Source organism: Brassica napus, unplaced genomic scaffold, assembly GCF_020379485.1.
Source record: "Brassica napus cultivar Da-Ae unplaced genomic scaffold, Da-Ae ScsIHWf_1601;HRSCAF=2214, whole genome shotgun sequence".
NCBI classification, from domain to species: Eukaryota; Viridiplantae; Streptophyta; class Magnoliopsida; order Brassicales; family Brassicaceae; genus Brassica; species Brassica napus.
In genome coordinates, this window is record NW_026015017.1 from 111205 (window position 1) to 127514 (window position 16310).

Consider the following 16310-nt stretch of genomic DNA (forward strand, 5'->3'; position numbering starts at 1 on the left):
TCATCTAGCCAAGCATGGGATTGTGCATCAGACTAGCTGTCCTTATACACCACAGCAGAATGGTGTAGCTGAGAGGAAGAACAGGCACTTGATGGAGGTTGCTAGATCAATGATGTTTCATGCAAATGTCCCAAAACGTTTTTGGAGTGATGCTGTGCAGACTGCTTGCTATCTCATCAACCGGGTTCCAACCAAGATATTGAAGAATCTGTCTCCATTTGAAGTGTTGAACAAGAGCAAACCTGTCATTGATCACCTACGTGTCTTTGGGTGTGTGTGCTATGTCATGGTTCCAGGAGAGCAGAGAAACAAGCTGGAGGCAAAGAGTACTAAGGCTATGTTCATTGGTTACTCTATCACTCAGAAAGGGTACAAGTGCTATGATCCTGAAGCAAGGAGAGTGATGGTATCTAGAGAAGTGAAGTTTGTTGAAACAAAAGGTTATTATGAAGAAAAGGAGTGGGAAAATCTGAAGGATTTGTCTCAAGCTCCATCTGATAAGGCAACAATACTGAGAGTGTTGTTGGAGAAGCTCGGGATAGGGTTGTCCCAGGATCAGGAACCCGGCAGGAGAGAGTCTTCCAATCAGACTGGTGGAGCTGGAAGAACAACTCCTCTTGATCATGAGAGGGGGAATGGAACTGAATCTGGTGAGCAAGAGCAAAACCAAGAGGATTCAGGTCTTCATGATCAAGTTGAGAACAATGTTCGGTCTAGTGGAGAAGTGGATGAGGTTCAGTCTAGTGGAGAAGTAGATGAGGTTCAGTCTAGTGGAGAAGAACAAGTCGGACCGGCCAGTTCAGAAGAAGAGCAAGTGGAGCCGGCTAGTGTGCAAACTGAAGATCAGGTGCAAGCTTTGAGGAGGAGCACAAGGATAAAGAGGGATCCTTCCAACTGGGTAAACACGAGAGTGTACTACAATGCCCAGGCTGTGGAGCATCCTTCTCAAGCCGTGTGTTCCTTTGCTGAGTTTCCAGAGGAGCATTATGCCTTTATGATTAGTCTGGATGAGAGTTATGTGCCAAGGACTTATGAAGAAGCTATGTTAGACAAGGAATGGAAAGAATCAGTGGGAGCTGAAGCAGGTGCTATGATCAAGAATGATACATGGTATGAGAGTGAGCTGCCTAAGGGAAAGAAGGCTGTATCTAGTAGATGGATCTTCACAATCAAGTATCTAGCAAATGGACAGATTGATAGGAAGAAGACCAGACTGGTTGCAAGAGGATTTACACAAACCTATGGAGAGGATTACATTGATACCTTTGCACCAGTAGCTAAGCTGCACACAGTTCGGATTGTGTTGTCCATTGCAACAAACTTGGAGTGGGATTTGTGGCAGATGGATGTGAAGAATGCTTTCTTACAAGGTGAGCTAGAAGATGAGGTATACATGCTTCCTCCTCCTGGTCTTGAGCATCTAGTAAAACCAGGAAATGTTTTGAGATTGAAGAAGGCAATATATGGGCTGAAGCAGTCTCCTAGAGCTTGGTACAGAAAGCTGAGTACAACTCTCAATGGGAGAGGATTCAGGAAGTCTGAACTGGATCATACACTCTTCACTTTGGTTACTCCATCAGGGATCATTGTGATACTGGTATATGTGGATGATTTGATTATCACAGGGAGTGATAAGGCTGGGATTAAAGCCACTAAAGAGTTCCTCAAGTCTGTGTTTGATATCAAAGACTTGGGAGAGATGAAGTATTTCTTGGGGATTGAGATATGCAGATCCAAGGAGGGTTTGTTTATGTGTCAAAGGAAGTATACAATGGATATGTTGAAGGAGACTGATGTACTTGGAGGAAAGGTAGCCAAGACACCTCTTGAAGAGGGGTATAAGGTCTTACGTGAGGGGGAGGTTGAAGAGAACCAGTTGTTTGAGGATGCTAAGCTGTATAGGAAGATGGTTGGCAAGCTGATCTACTTGACCATCACCAGACCAGATATATGTTTTGCTGTGAACCAAGTGAGTCAGCATATGCAGGCACCAAAGGTCCATCACTGGAAGATGGTTGATAGGATACTGAGGTATCTGAGTGGGACGACTGGACAAGGGGTTTGGATGGGTTGTAATGGCAGTACAGAAGTGGTTGGGTATTGTGATGCTGATTGGGCAGGAGATAGAGTGGACAGGAGATCAACTACTGGGTATTGTACATTCATTGGAGGAAACTTGGTTACTTGGAAGAGTAAGAAGCAGAAGGTTATCTCTTGTTCAAGTGCTGAAGCTGAGTATAGAGCCATGCTGAAGCTGACAAACGAGTTGGTGTGGATCAAGGGGATCTTGAAGCATCTAGAGATTGAGCAGAGTACTCCTATGACTATGCATTGTGACAATCAAGCAGCTATCCACATTGCCTCCAACTCAGTGTTTCATGAGAGAACAAAGCACATAGAGGTGGATTGTCATAAGGTGAGGCAGATGATTATCTTAGGAGTGATTCTGCCATGTTATACAAGAAGTGAAGATCAGCTTGCAGATGTGTTTACTAAGGCAGCGAGATTAAAGACAATGGAGTCCATACTATCCAGGCTTGGACTCATTGATCTTACTCCCAGGAGCTGAGCCCCTTAACCATGGAGTCTCCACTCTTTTTCCCTCATCAAAGTTTTATCCCAATGGGTTTTCTTTGGTGAGGTTTTTAATGAGGGAGGTCTTCATGGTTTCCAAGCTTGACTTGTTCCACATGGTCAAGCTTGAGGGGGAGTGTTGAGATGAGGTAATAAAGAGTGACTACATTGATAGAGAAAGAGGATTGAGACAGACAGTAACTTTGGAGTTACCACAGTAACTTTGGTTTTACTGTGGTAACTAAGTTAAAGCTTGGAAAGTTACCTTGGCTCACATTGGAGAGTAAGCCACGACCAAGAGCTGTATGGATAAGGGGGGAGCAGTCTGGATAAGGTTTCCTCACAGCTAGAGAGGCTGGAGACAGGCTGTAAAGTAGACAGCATCTAGTAAAAGATGCCAAAGGGATCAAGCATGTGAAGACTCCCATTGGCTGCTTTTGGATGGCTCTCTTTGACTACACATGCCCTGAACCTCTACCTTATCTATTGATTTCGAAATTGATTGTCTCTCTCATATAAGTATGTTGTAAACCTCATCTTTATTAATTAATGGAGTTTTGAGTCTCTCTCTTTATTCTCTCACTAAAATCTCTTAATCTCTTTAATCTTTTCATCTGATTATCTCTGATTATTTGAATCATGCTCTAATACACAAAAGTGTATAACTAGAACATAGCATAAGCATCCAAACACTCTCATGTATTCCAAGGATGGCTTGCGCTTGTTCAGAACTTCAAATGGTGCTTGATCCTTCAACACCTTTGTAGGCATCCTGTTGATTAGGTAGCACGCAGTGGATACAGCATCACTCCAGAATCTCTTAGGTACATTAGCTTGGAACATCAGTGACCGAGCCACTTCCATCAAGTGTCTGTTCTTCCTCTCAGCTACACCATTCTGTTGTGGTGTGTAGGGACAGCTTGTTTGATGAAGGATTCCATGGTGATCTAGATGACTCTTGAACGCATAGCTTGTGTACTCTCCTCCATTATCTGATCTCAAAATTTTAATCCTAGCATGATAATGGTTAGTCACATAAGCTTGAAAGTTCTTGAATGCATCTATCACCCTATCTTTTGATGGAATGAGTGTTAACCAGGTGTATTTAGATTTTTCATCAATGAATGTGACAAAATACTTATGATTATCTCTAGAAAAACTAGGTGCACTCCACACATCAGTATGAATCAAATCAAAGCAATTTTCATAAACAGTAGATGTTCTTGGAAACACATTCTTACAATGCTTGCCTAAAATGCAAGCTTCACACTTATTATTTTCAAAAACCACACCTGGTAACATCAAGTTTAAAGCCCTCTCATGGGGATGACCTAGTCTAGCATGCCACAATGCATTTTTATTCAAACTAGAAGCAGAAGTAAATGAGCAGTTATAATTGGAAACATGATCAAGCTTCTCAAGCATGTATAAGTCTCCCTTTGTAACTCCTTTTCCAATCAATTGGCTGCTCTCAATATCCTGAAACTTCACATCATTAGGACTGAATATAACATTGCAATTCAAATCAGTAGTGCATTTCTTAACTGAAAGTAGGTTTGATGTGAATTCCGGAATGTAAAAAGCTCTAGTGTTCTTATCAAATAGCTTTAAGTTTCCTATTCCCTTAATAGGTATCTTATCCCCATTTGCAATCATCACACATCCATTAGTAGGTTCTATATCTTTAATCAGGTTGGTGTCACTAATCATATGATGAGATGCACCTGAATCTATAATCAATGGTTTGGATGTATTGCTAGCACTATGGCAGATGCTAATCTGTGATCTATATGCATTCATCCTAGCATTTCTATCAATGCAATGCTCAATTCCAGTCTTACTATCAATCCTAGCAATCTCAGCCACATTAGGAGTCATTTCTATAGTTCTAGCAATCATAGAAGTGAGATTTTAGAGATTTAAGAAGGTATTGAGAGATTAAGAAAGATTAAAGAGAAGTTTAGTGAAAGATTTAAACAAGAATCATGGTTTGAGAGTGATTAAGAGACTTTGCGATTTAAACTAGAGAGAGAGTAGAGAGAGAGTGATTCAATCTCGTTGATCATTAATCAGATGAGGTTACAACTTATATAGTATGAGAGCTTAGGGTTTACAAGGTTTAAAGATAAGCTAAAGCATGTGTAGTCAACCAGGAGAGGAGCGCATATCATAAAGCATCCAATGAGCTTCTTCCCGCATGTGAAGCATCTTGGATCTTTGACTAGGATGCTGACAGTCTGTCACAGCCTGGCACAGCCTGTCAGATGCGCTCCTCAAGCTCTCTCAACGGTCTGATCCAAGTAGAGCATGGTAGAAGGTAAGAATGATCCGTTTACTCCCCTCTTGGTTAAACGGTCATGGTAACTTCTTCTTTACCTTGTACGGCCACCTTGTACGGCCTGTCCGTACACTCACATCCCTAACTTCATCCTCAAGCCTCTAACCTTCTCTAGCTTCATATCACATATTTGCATCACCTCATTTCAACACTCCCCCTCAAGCTTAACCATGTGGAACAAGTTAAGCTTGGAAGGACCATGAGATCTTCCTCATTAAAAACCTTACCAAAGAAAACCCATTTGGGACAAAACTTTGATAAGGGAAAAAGAGTAAAGACCTCATGATCAGGGGACTATTCTATGGGTGTAAGATCAATGAGTCCTAACCTGATGTGTATGGACTCCATTGTCTTTTGTCTTGCTGCCTTGGTGAATACATCCGCTAACTGATCCTCACTCCTTGTATAGCATGGCAAGATTACTCCCAAAACGATCATCTGCCTCACCTTGTGGCAGTCTACTTCAATGTGCTTGGTTCTCTCATGGAACACTGAGTTGGATGCAATGTGTATAGCTGCTTAGTTGTCGCAATGCATAGTCATTGGTGTAGCTTGCTCTATCTCTAAGTGTTTCAAGATCCCTTTGATCCATACCAACTCATTGGTTAGCTTCACCATTGCCCTATTGATATGATCATGGACCAGCTAGTTGATAAAGATGAAGAAGGAGAGACTGAAGATACACTAGCTGAAGAGGAAGCTGTCCTAGCCATTCCCACAGGTCCTATCACTCGTGCAATGACAAGGAGACTCAAAGAAGCAGTTGGAAACATACTGAAGATCTCTAAGAAGCAAGAAGACTGTCTTGGTAGAAGCTTGAGCTACCAAGACACACTCATCACCATTCATGTGATCTTACCATCAAGCTGATCATCATCTAGGCAAGTGGCTTGGTATACTCTTTTTCCCTTGATTAGTTTTGTCCCACTGGGTTTTCTAATCAAGGTTTTTAATGAGGTATCAAGTTCACTTACACATTCCTAGTTGATGTATCTTGGATGCAACTCGGCCTAAGTCATCTTGGACCGACTTCATCATCTATCTTATATTATGTTTTAGTCTAAGTGTTGTGTTATTATTTTGAAACCGTGTGGAGCCTTTTCCTTTAAGTTTTCTTATGTTTTCGAGACCTTGTGCATGTACAAGGATCTCTCTATTTAAGTGTATCACAAACCCTCATCCTAATCTAAGTTATCTTTTGTTTAAACCTTGTGTTTTCTTCTCCCTTGCTTTCACGAGTTAAGAGAGTGTCTGGTGAGTAGTATCCAGTCTGTTGGTGTGTAATATCCAACGCCCAAGGGCTTTAGAAAGGTGTGTCATATCCGATCTAAGCCTAGGAGTATCAAGGAGCCTTTCCGCAGCCTCTTGTGTCACCATTCGATCCACAGCCTTGATAAACTTGAGTCTTTGATTCGTTTATGCAAGGATCTATCCAAACCATCCAGAGAAGGGTCCTAGGATCTCATTAAGTGGTATCAGAGCACTCTGGAAGGGGAGTTTCGATTTCTCTTTTGCGATTTCTTAAAAGATCTACTCTTTGTCGATTCATATTTTTTTGATCAATCGGTTCTTGTGTGTTTATTCTCACTTGATCTGCTTGTTTCATTATCAGGATTGCTAGATCTGATTGTTTCGTGTCTCATACTGATAGATCTAAGAATTTCGATCAAGTTTTGAACAAAAACCTTTTCACATTCTTGTCGATTACGTTATCGTTTTGATTGATCCGAAAGTTTCTTGTGATTGTGTGACTCGATCTGTTGTTAGAATCATAGATCAGGATTTGATTATCTCATTTCATCATCCGTTGAATCTGATCTGTTATTGTTTCATTTTCGAAAAGATTGAATTCAAATCATCGCGTGTTGATCAAGTATCTTCATTTGCCGCTTTGTTTGAATACTTTGTTTCCTTATTTGAATCTTGAGTTCTGAATTCTTTTGAACTACTTACTGGTTCAAGTTTTTCGTGTATCAGGAAGCAATGGCCAGTGCGAGGTATTGAGCACCAAATTGATTTTGTGCCCGGTTCTACACTTCCCAATAGGCCAGCATACAGAACCAATCCGGTGGAAACCAAAGAACTACAAAGGCAAGTAGAGGAACTGATGGAGAAAGGGCATATCCGAGAGAGCATGAGTCCTTGTGCTGTTCCAGTGCTACTTGTGCCCAAGAAAGATGGGAGCTGGCGCATGTGTGTTGATTGCAGAGCCATCAACAATATCACTGTAAAGTACCGCCATCCTATTCCTAGATTAGATGATATGCTTGATGAATTGCATGGTTCTTGCATATTTTCTAAGATTGATTTGAAAAGTGGATACCATCAGATTAGGATGAAAGAAGGAGATGAATGGAAAACTGCATTCAAAACTAAACATGGTCTATATGAGTGGTTAGTCATGCCGTTTGGATTAACCAATGCACCTAGTACATTCATGAGATTAATGAATCATGTTCTTAGATCATTCATTGGCATATTTGTTGTGGTATACTTTGATGACATCCTTGTATACAGTAAGAGCTTTGATGATCATATAGAACATCTTAGAGCTGTTCTTGATGTGCTTAGAAAGGAATCTCTTTTTGCTAACCTTAAGAAGTGTACTTTTGGAACGGATCACTTGGTCTTTTTAGGCTTTATTGTGGGTGCAGATGGAGTTAAAGTTGATCCGGAGAAAGTAAGAGCTATACGAGAATGGCCAATTCCTAAGACAGTGAGTGAAGTGAGGAGCTTCCATGGACTTGCTGGTTTCTATAGGCGCTTTGTGAAAGACTTCAGCACCATAGCATCTCCCTTGACTGAAGTAATCAAGAAAGAAGTCGGATTCAAGTGGGGAGAAGCACAAGAACTTGCCTTTCAATGCCTAAAAGAGAAGCTTACTAATGCCCCTCTTCTTATACTTCCTGATTTTAATAAAACTTTTGAAATAGAATGTGATGCTTCAGGAATTGGAATTGGTGCTGTATTGATGCAGGAGAAGAGACCCATTGCATACTTCAGTGAGAAGCTTGGAGGAGCTACCCTCAACTATGCATCTTATGATAAAGAACTATATGCCTTGGTGAGAGCCTTGCAGACTTGGCAACATTACCTCTGGCCTAAAGAGTTCGTCATACACACCGATCATGAGTCTCTCAAATACCTCAAAGGACAGCACAAACTCAGCAAGAGACACGCAAGGTGGGTTGAGTTCATTGAGACATTTCCTTATGTCATCAAGTATAAACAAGGTAAGGAAAACATAGTTGCTGATGCACTATCCAGAAGGTATGTTCTCTTGAACACTCTTGATGCTAAGCTATTAGGATTTGAGCAGATTAAAGGAATGTATGAGAATGATCCTGATTTTAAAGAAGCTTACAACTCTTGTGAGAAATTTGCTGAGGGACACTACTTTAGGCATGATGGTTTTCTTTTCTATGATAATCGATTGTGTGTGCCTAACTGTTCTTTGAGAGACTTGTTTGTTAGGGAATCTCATGGAGGAAGTCTCATGGGTCACTTTGGTATTGCAAAGACTCTTAAAACTTTGCAGGATCATTTCTTTTGGCCTCGGATGAAAAGAGATGTGGAGAAACTATGTGAGAGATGTGCAACTTGCAAACAAGCCAAGTCTAAGGTTCAGTCTCACGGTTTGTATACTCCTCTCCCTATACCTTATCATCCTTGGAATGACATATCTATGGATTTCATTGTTGGCTTGCCTAGAACTAGGACTGGAAAGGATTCTATCTTTGTGGTTGTGGATAGGTTCTCAAAGATGGCACATTTCATAGCTTGTCACAAAACTGATGATGCATTGCATATTGCTAACTTGTTCTTTAAAGAGATTGTGCGCATTCATGGCATGCCTAAGACTATTGTTTCTGATAGAGATACTAAGTTTCTTAGTTATTTTTGGAAGACTCTTTGGTCTAAGCTAGGTACTAAACTCTTGTTTTCTACTACTTGTCATCCACAAACTGATGGACAAACTGAAGTAGTTAATAGGACTCTAGGAACACTCTTGCGTGCATTCATAAAGAAAAACTTGAAATCATGGGAAGACTATTTGCCTCATTGTGAATTTGCATACAATCATGCTGTGCATTCTACTTCTAAGTTTTCTCCTTTTGAGATTGTTTATGGGTTCAATCCCAACTCTCCTTTGGATTTAATTCCTTTACCTGAGTGTGAAAGGGTCAGCATTGATGGCAAAAAGAAGGCAGAGATGGTGAAACAACTCCACGAGCAGGCTAGGCTCAACATTGAGGCAACAACCAAACAGTATGTTAAGCATGCTAACAAAGGAAGGCGTGAGATGGTCTTTGAAGTGGGTGATCAGGTCTGGATTCACCTAAGGAAAGAGAGGTTTCCCAATGAAAGGAAGTCCAAGCTGATGCCGCGGATTGATGGACCTTTTAAGGTCATAAGGAAGATCAGCAACAATGCCTACAAACTGGATTTGCAAGGTAAGTATGATGTGAGTAATAGCTTCAATGTTACTGACTTGATCCCTTTTATTGCAGATGAGCCAGATTTGAGGACAAATCCTTTTCAAGTGGGAGGGGATGATATGATCATGGACCAGCTAGTTGATAAAGATGAAGAAGGAGAGACTGAAGATACACTAGCTGAAGAGGAAGCTGTCCTAGCCATTCCCACAGGTCCTATCACTCGTGCAATGACAAGGAGACTCAAAGAAGCCGTTGGAAACATACTGAAGATCTCTAAGAAGCAAGAAGACTGTCTTGGTAGAAGCTTGAGCTACCAAGACACACTCATCACCATTCATGTGATCTTACCATCAAGCTGATCATCATCTAGGCAAGTGGCTTGGTATACTCTTTTTCCCTTGATTAGTTTTGTCCCACTGGGTTTTCTAATCAAGGTTTTTAATGAGGTATCAAGTTCACTTACACATTCCTAGTTGATGTATCTTGGATGCAACTCGGCCTAAGTCATCTTGGACCGACTTCATCATCTATCTTATATTATGTTTTAGTCTAAGTGTTGTGTTATTATTTTGAAACCGTGTGGAGCCTTTTCCTTTAAGTTTTCTTATGTTTTCGAGACCTTGTGCATGTACAAGGATCTCTCTATTTAAGTGTATCACAAACCCTCATCCTAATCTAAGTTATCTTTTGTTTAAACCTTGTGTTTTCTTCTCCCTTGCTTTCACGAGTTAAGAGAGTGTCTGGTGAGTAGTATCCAGTCTGTTGGTGTGTAATATCCAACGCCCAAGGGCTTTAGAAAGGTGTGTCATATCCGATCTAAGCCTAGGAGTATCAAGGAGCCTTTCCGCAGCCTCTTGTGTCACCATTCGATCCACAGCCTTGATAAACTTGAGTCTTTGATTCGTTTATGCAAGGATCTATCCAAACCATCCAGAGAAGGGTCCTAGGATCTCATTACCTATACTCAGCTTCAGCACTTGAACAAGATACTACTTTCTGCTTCTTGCTCTTCCATGTCACAAGATTACCTCCAATGAATGTACAATAGCCGGTAGTTGATCTTCTGTCTGCTCTATCTCCTGCCCAATCAGCATCACAATAGCCCACCACTTCAGTACTCTTGTTGCATCCCATCCAAACTCCAAGGCCGGATGTACCGTTCAGATACAAGAGGAGTCTCTCCACCATTCGCCAGTGATGCTCCTTTGGGACTTGCATATGCTGGCTCACTTGATTCACAGCAAAGCATATATCCGGACGTGTGATGGTAAGGTAGATGAGCTTCCCTACTAGCTTCCTGTATAGCTTTGGATCATGAAAGACCTTGCTATCTTCAATCTCCCCCTCACGTGGAACCTTGTATCCATCTTCAAGAGGCATCCTTGCTGTCTTATCTCCTTGTATACCTGCATCTTTCAACAGATCAAGTGTATACTTCCTTTGGGAAATGAACAATCCTTCCTTAGATCTACACAACTCAATTCCAAGGAAGTATTTCATTTCTCCTAAGTCTTTAATTTCAAATACAGACTTTAAAAACTCCTTGGTGGCTTTTATCCCAGCCTTATCACTACCTGTTATAATGATATCATCAACATACACAAGTAGACAAATGATACCTGAGGGTGAAGTAAGTGTGAAGAGAGTATGATCCAATTCTGATTTCTTGAATCCACGCCCATTTAAAGTAGTGCTCAGCTTGTTGTACCATGCTCTAGGAGATTGTTTCAACCCATAGATAGCCTTCTTGAGTCTCAACACATTTCCAGGTTTCACAAGATGCCCTAGGCCTGGTGGTGGATGCATATACACTTCATCTTCTAGTTCTCCTTGAAGAAAGGCATTCTTCACATCCATCTGCCAAAGTTCCCACTCAAGATTCACAGCCAGAGATAATACAATCCTTATTGTATGGAGCTTAGCAACCGGAGCAAAGGTGTCAATGTAGTCTTCCCCATATGTTTGAGTGTATCCTCTAGCCACCAGTCTTGTTTTCTTTCTCTCAATAGTCCCATCAGGCTTGTACTTGATAGTGAATATCCACTTGCTGGTTACTGCCTTCTTTCCTTTTGGCAGTTCACTTTCAAACCAAGTGTCATTCTTTATCATGGCATTAGCTTCATCACCTACTGATTCCTTCCAGTCTTCATGTAGCATTGCATCTTCATATGATCTAGGCACATAGCTTCCATCTAAGCTGATCATAAATGCGCAATGCTCTTCTGGATAGCACGCAAAGGAGCACACAGCTTGAGAGGGATGCTCCACAGCTTGGGCATTGTAGTACACTCTTGTGTTTACCCAGTTGGAAGCATCTCTCTTTAACCGTGTGCTTCTCCTCAATGGAACTACTACATTCTCTTCCACGGCTTCTTCTGGTATCTGGCTTTCTTCACTAGCTTCCTGACCTCCATGTTGATCACTTCCCCTTGAGTCATCTTCACTTTGAACATGAGAGTCTGTGCTTTGTTGTTGATTTTCGGCTTCACTTGTTCCTTGAACTTCAGTATCAGCAGATTCACTTCCCCCTTCATGTTCTAAGTGAGATGATTCTTCAACTCTAACAGGTGGTGTTGCTTGGCGTTTGTGTTGATCTGATGACACTCCAATACCAAGTCCTTGCAAAATGTTTCTTAAGCTTGCAGCCCTGTCTGATGGTTGGGATAGATCTTCAAGTTCTTCCCAATTCTTCCCATCATAATAGCCCTTTTCTTCAAAGAACTTCACCTCCCTTGATACCAATACTCTTCTGGTATTTGGATCAAAGCATTTGTATCCCTTTTGGGACGTAGAGTATCCAATCATCATAGCTTTGGTACTCTTCTCTTCTAGCTTGTTCCGCATTTCCCCGGGTACTAGCACATAGCACACACACCCAAAGATCCTCAAGTGTTCCAGCACTGGCTTACTCTTGTTAAGAACCTCAAAGGGGGACTGATCATTGAGAATCTTGGTTGGTGTCCTGTTGATTAGGTAGCTTGCGGTCATCACTGCATCACTCCAATGCCTCTTAGGCACACTCGTATAGAACATCATTGATCTTGCCACCTCCATGAGGTGTCTATTCTTCCTTTCAGCCACTCCATTTTGCTGGGGTGTATAAGGACAGCTCGTCTGATGAAGTATTCCATGGCTAGCTAGATGTTCTTTGAATGCATGACTTGTATACTCCCCACCATTATCTGACCTGAAAATCTTAATCTTGGCATTATAGTGGTTAGTAACATAGTTTTGAAAGTTTTTAAATGCATCAAGAACTCTATCCTTTGTTTTAATGAGTGTTAACCAGGTGTATTTAGATTTTTCATCAATAAAGGTGACATAATACTTGTAATTATCCCTAGATAAACAAGGTGCAGTCCAAACATCAGAGTGGATTAAGTCAAAACATTTCTCATAAACTGTAACTGATCTTTGAAACACACTCTTACAATGTTTTCCCAAAATACAAGCTTCACAATCATTATTTTTAAACATGACACCTGGTAACATTATGCTTAAGGCCCTAACATGTGGATGTCCTAGCCTAGCATGCCACAAAGCATCCTTACTTAAAGAAACCGAGCTAAACGAAAAACAAGAACTAGAGATAGGAGAGAGATCTTCAAGCATGTAAAGGTCTCCCTTAGTTGCTCCTTGGCCGATCAACTTACTGCTCTTAATATCCTGAAACTTCACATCATTAGGACTAAAAATAACATTGCAATTAAGATCAGTAGTGCATCTCTTGACAGATAACAAGTTTGAAGTAAATTCAGGCATGTAGAATGCATTAGACTCTTTATTAAACAGTTTCAACCTACCAATGCCTCTAATAGGAATTCTATCTCCATTAGCAATCATGACATGACCTTGGGTAGGTTCTATATCCGTAATCAACCTGTTATCACTAATCATGTGATGAGATGCACCAGAATCAATAATCAAAGGTTTATGTATATCCTTAGCTAGATGACTTCTAGGATGATCATTGTTATTCTTTAAGTTCTCAAGAACTCCTAAGAGTTTATTAGCAATGCTATGTTCAGTTTTACCAATCAAGGGACTCTCTAGTATGTCTAGCAACCTATCAGTTCTACTAGACATAGTATGAGCAGCAAAAGAATAACCAAGAGTATTGGGTCTTAGTTTGTTACCAGACTCCTTAAGAGCTTTGATGAGTGCATCTATGTCTGACTTCCTGATCACCTCATGCTCTAGGTTCTTTCCTCCTGAGTGGTGAGAAGAGAGAGCTCGCCCTTCACTCTCATTCACTTGTGAGGATGTACCAGCCCCGGATGCACTGCCACTGCTTGTCTCGGTGGACATGTGAGCTCTGGCTTCTCTCTCCTTGTTGAATTTGCTAGGCTTGAGGTGAGGGTGAAGTATCCAGCATTGGCTCTTCTTATGGCCTGGCTTCTTGCAATGATCACAATTCCCTTCAAAGCGGTCACCATACTTCCTTCCATCATTCTTGTAACCCGCCTTGTTTGCTTGCACATCCTCAGCCTGATGAGCCATAGATAGCTCCCCCTTTCCTCCAAACAAGCCTAGAGAGCCTTCCTCCTTCTGCAGTTGAGAGCACACCTCCTCCATTGTTGGTAGGCTTGACGATCTCAGCATGTGCTTTATGACATCCTGGTAGCACACGTCTAAGGTCATCAACAACCCAAACACTTGATCCTGCTCTCTCCTCTCCATGATGATCCCTTGATCACTGGTGCTTGGGCGCAGGTTATCCAGCTCAGACTAAAGAGCTCTGAACTTCCCAATGTGTGTAGTAAGCTCCACACCACCTTGCATCAAGGAGGTGATGGCTTTCTTCAACTCAAACACACGGTTAAGGTTTGAGACATCTCCAAATGTCTTCTGGAGCGTCTCCCATAGATGCTTAGGTGTCTCACAGAAGATGTAGGCTTCAAGCAACGGGACTTCAATAGAACTGTGTAGCACGGACAGCACCATCAGATCTTCTTGAACCCATTTCTTCTTCACCTCAGCGTCAGTGAGTACTTTTCCACCCTCAGCTTCCTCATTCCCTTTGGCCACTGGCTCTGGACCATCATCCGTGATGTGGTTCCACAACCCTAGCCTCCCAATAGCAGTCTTCACCAGCCGAGACCACAACAAGTAGTTTCCTACACCTTTTAAGGCAACCGGAACCGTAACAAGCTTACTGTAGTTTCCTTCCATCTTCTCTTTGCCTCTAGTTACTTCTAGTCTTCAATCTTGTACTTCAGTTGAGCTTCTACCACACCAGATCTTCAAGAACACACGGGACCAAAGAACCAAGGGTAAGACACTTCAACAAACTGACAAGACTTCCCGGAAGTATCAAGAACAAACGCAAGAACACAAAGAAGGAATGAGTAAGAATCACACAAAGGAACTAAGATCTCTCAATACCAAAGCCAACCTGGCTCTGATACCATGAGATTTTAGAGATTTAAGAAGGTATTGAGAGATTAAGAAAGATTAAAGAGAAGTTTAGTGAAAGATTTAAACAAGAATCATGGTTTGAGAGTGATTAAGAGACTTTGCGATTTAAACTAGAGAGAGAGTAGAGAGAGAGTGATTCAATCTCGTTGATCATTAATCAGATGAGGTTACAACTTATATAGTATGAGAGCTTAGGGTTTACAAGGTTTAAAGATAAGCTAAAGCATGTGTAGTCAACCAGGAGAGGAGCGCATATCATAAAGCATCCAATGAGCTTCTTCCCGCGTGTGAAGCATCTTGGATCTTTGACTAGGATGCTGACAGTCTGTCACAGCCTGGCACAGCCTGTCAGATGCGCTCCTCAAGCTCTCTCAACGGTCTGATCCAAGTAGAGCATGGTAGAAGGTAAGAATGATCCGTTTACTCCCCTCTTGGTTAAACGGTCATGGTAACTTCTTCTTTACCTTGTACGGCCACCTTGTACGGCCTGTCCGTACACTCACATCCCTAACTTCATCCTCAAGCCTCTAACCTTCTCTAGCTTCATATCACATATTTGCATCACCTCATTTCAACAAGAAGCACCAAATGAATACCCATGAATGTTACCATTATCCTTGAGCATTTTGATGAGTGCATCCATCTCGGATCTCCTGATGAAGTCTTGATCATTGCCTCGGGGGTTGATAGCTCCAGTGTAGGTCACCAAAGCCTTTCCATCTCCTTCACGGTTCTCCACTTCTGCTCCACGGTTGGATGGCCCTGCTCCGCTTGATCCTTCAGTCATGTGAGCTTTTGCCTCTCTCTCCTTCATGAACTTAGCCGGCTTCAAGTGGGGATGGAGTATCCAGCACTGACTCTTCTTGTGTCCATGCTTCTTGCAGTGATCACAATTCCCATTGAACTTCCTATCCTCATACTTGTTGTAACCAGCTTTGTTAGCTTGTGGAGGCTCTTCCCGGTCAGGTTGCACAGCGTTTGCAAGAGATAAGTCTCCCTTGCCTCCAAACAAACCCATTGAGCCCTGCTCCTTCTGTATCTTAGCACACACCTCTTCAAGGTCAGGCAGCTTCTCAGACCATAGCATGTGCTGGATAAGACCACTGTAGCTTGCATTCAACGTGAGCAGCAACCCAAAGACCTTGTCCTGCTCGCGTCTCTCATTTAGAAGCTCTGGATCAACCGTGCTTGGCCTCAGCATCTCCAACTCAGACCAAAGAGACCTGAACCTCCCCAAGTGCTTAGTGAACTCCGTGTCATCTTGAGTTAACCCATTGATTGCCTTCTTGACTTCAAACACTCGGTTCAGGTTAGAAGTGTTTCCATACACTTTCTGTAGAGTATCCCACAGCTCCTTGGCTGTCTCACAGTAGCTATAAGCATCTAGTATAGCCGGCTCCAAAGAGGCATGAAGGACAGACATCACCATCATGTCTTCTTGTTGCCACTTCTCTACAACACTCTCCTCGGGACTCTCCGTTTCACCCCCCTGAGTAATCACCTTTGGAGCCTCACCAGATGTGATATGCTTCCACAAACCC